At 39.7% G+C, this 3076-nt stretch overlaps 1 pseudogene; it reads left to right on the top strand.

Annotated features, from left to right (window-relative positions):
- Positions 1-1896: 1896 nt before the first annotated feature.
- Positions 1897-2838, top strand: LOC145481642 (melanocortin receptor 5-like; annotated as a pseudogene).
- The last annotated feature ends 238 nt before the right edge of the window (positions 2839-3076 follow it).

Below are 3076 nucleotides of genomic sequence, written 5' to 3'. Positions count from 1 at the left end.
CTGACGAGGCGAAAATTGTCTCCTTGTACCACCGATTCCAATTTTGTCTAAAGTTCTCATTTTCATGTTTAGATCTCGTGCCAGTGGAACGTTAATTGCACCGCATTGGCCGTCTGCTCCTTTTTGGCCACTGTTGGTCAATAGGTTTTGGAATTTTGTTGTTGATTACGCATTCTTCGAAGGTGCGCTAGCGTTGCGTTTAGGGCGCAACATTAACTCGCTGTTAGGCTCGTCAAGTTGGAATGGTTTTATCATCGCTGTCAAACTTAATTTTTCTGACAGCGTCATCACAAACCAACTGGATCGTACTTAAATATTATACACGCTGTGTTATTGTATTACAGTTTTTTCAAGCCTTTTTTGGCAGTCCTTGGAGCCGGTTGGCATCAGGTTCTAGCCGGATGGCAACGAACTCTTTTAGCCGTTTGTCTTTATGGACAGCGGACTTTGGCCGGTTGGCTATGGATTTTTTCTTAAACTTTTCGCCGGTGCTAAATCGGCATAAGCACATCCCCTTCCCTCTATTTTATATTATCTCTTAGTATTTTTGCTTCCTTAGGATTTGACTGAAGCCACTTCTTGGGGACGGACCTGTGTTGCCAAAAGGCGTTTAATGCTGAAGCAAGTTTTACCGTCTAAGGCTAATTCTTCTGTTAAAAAGTATGTCGCTCAATACAGGCTTTTCTGTCTTTATATGAAGTCCAGAGGCCTAAGATTGGTTTTGCCTTGTGATAGTTTACTTATATCTGAATACCTGTCTAATCTTCACGAAACCAAAAAATCATATGCTGTTGTTTTGTCTGCGTTTTGTGCGTTAAAATGGGTCCATGATCTCATTCCATACGGGATACAAGGTAATCCAGTTGATTCTGTACTATCTCGCAACATTGTGGAGGCTATTAAACGTGTATTTAGCAGACCAGTCAGAAAAAAGGAGCCTATTACTCCTGATATGATACGTCGAATTTGTATTAAGTTTGCTTATGAAGGCTGTAATCTTAGTGGTTTACGTACAGCATTAATTTTTGTTTTAGGCTTTTATGGCCCCTTCAGGGTTAATGAGCTTTTAGATATACAGGCTTCGGATATTGTAGTTTTTGATGATCATCTAGAGATTAATGTTAAGCATAGCAAAACTGATCAATATAGGCAAGGCAATATTGTGTTTATTTCTAAAAGTGGTGGTCTTGCATGTCCTCATTCATTATTAGCCCGTTATTTTTCAACAGCAAGTATTGATCTAAGTTCATCTGCTCACATTTTTAGAACCCTTAAATTTGTCAAGAAGGCCAAATTGTATACTCTAGGCCCTAGGAGACTAAGTTATACTAGGTGTAGAGAGCTAATTAAAGAATCGCTTTCAGCTATAGGGATTAACTCCATCCCCTATAGTACTCATAGCCTTAGATCAGGCGGTGCTACCTTTATAGCAGACAATCTTATAAAATCAGGTGCTTCTGATAGGTTATTAATGCTTCACGGGCGATGGAAATCAGAGAAAGCTAAGAATATGCATGCTAAAGATTCTCTGGAAAGTAGGTTACAACTAACTAAATATTTTCCTACTTAGGCTTTTTCAGTCGTAAAGATGTAGCCAGTTTTCCCCTCCTCACATTGTTTGTACTTATTTGCCTAGCTTAGTGTGAAATGAATTAAAGCATCGTCGGGCAGGTGCTCTCACTCTGCCTGCCTTACAGTCTTGTGTATTTGTGTTATGCTTCAGCGTTCTGGAGAAGGAAAATGATTTTCCTTCGTACGAACGGAGTGAGGGAGAAGGAAAAGATATTAACTGAGAAGCCGCTTTACTGCTCTAAAAATTTCGGCACTCTTCGTTAACTAATTTCTGTCTCGTTATTTCAAGCGTTTAATTAACTTACTACATCTGTGACTATCGATATGGGAACAGCAAACTTAACTGATGATGGACCGCAGAAAACAGTTGAACAACTTTTACGTTCCGCTGGTTTAACTACTGGACTACGTGGCCACTTGATGTTTCTTTCAGTTTTAAACTCCTTTCTGTTCATTAGTGCAACCCTTGGGAATGTTCTGATCCTGATTACTTTTCACAAGGAGTCCTCACTACATGCGCCATCCAAGCTCTTGCTTCGTAGTCTCGCGACAACTGATCTCTCTGTTGGTCTTATTTCAGAGCCTGTCATTATTACCTTTTGGATATCTGTAGTGAATGAACATTAGAATATTTGTCGCTACGCATTAGTGGCACATTTCATAACAGGATATACACTGGGTAGCGCGTCTATGTGGACACTGACTGCAATAAGCGTGGACAGACTTCTCGCCCTGTTGTTGGGGCTGAGATACAGACAAGTTGTAACTTTAAAGCGAACCTGGGTGATCGTTGTTTCCCTTTGGATTGTGTCCACTGCCTCTTCAGCAACCTGGCTTATAAATTCCCTCATAACCTTACGGTATGGCTTTATACTTATTTTACTATGTCTTGTAACCTCGATCTTCTCTTACACAAAGATTTTCTTCACCCTCCGTCATCAGCAAACTCAGTTACAAGACCATGTTCAACAACCGAACCAAACAAATCAACTGAACATAGCGCGATACAAAAAGGCATTGTCCAGTGCAATATGGCTGCAACTGACGCTGGTCGCTTGTTATCTACCCTATTGTATAGTGGCGGCTTTGTGGGCTCATAATGGACTATCTTCATCTATGGTTAACGCTTGGAGTTATGCAGTCACCTTAGGTTTGTTAAACTCGTCATTAAATCCGATTCTTTACTATTGGAAGCTAAAGGAAGTCAGGCAAGAAGTGAAGAACACAATCAGACAAGTGCTTTGCCATTGTTTTTCGAGTTTTTGACCGCAGTATGGTAACCGTCAGTAACATTCTTTTATTGTTGAAACTAAAGCAAAATGTCTCGAATGAAAACTTGATTAAAGCTGTAAATAAAGAGATAAAAACAATAAATTGCAATTTTTCTCTGTATAGACCACATTACAAAGAATTCAAATTTATTTCAATTAAGATTAGTGCGTGTTTCTTTCAAAACACAGTCAGAAAGCAGAGAGATCTCGGTGAGATGATTGAGCAATTCTGA

Source organism: Orbicella franksi, chromosome 3 (genome assembly GCF_964199315.1).
Source record: "Orbicella franksi chromosome 3, jaOrbFran1.1, whole genome shotgun sequence".
Lineage (NCBI taxonomy): Eukaryota > Metazoa > Cnidaria > Anthozoa > Scleractinia > Merulinidae > Orbicella > Orbicella franksi.
The sequence above is the reverse complement of the archived record's forward strand: the minus strand, read 5'-3'. Positions and strand labels throughout refer to the sequence as shown.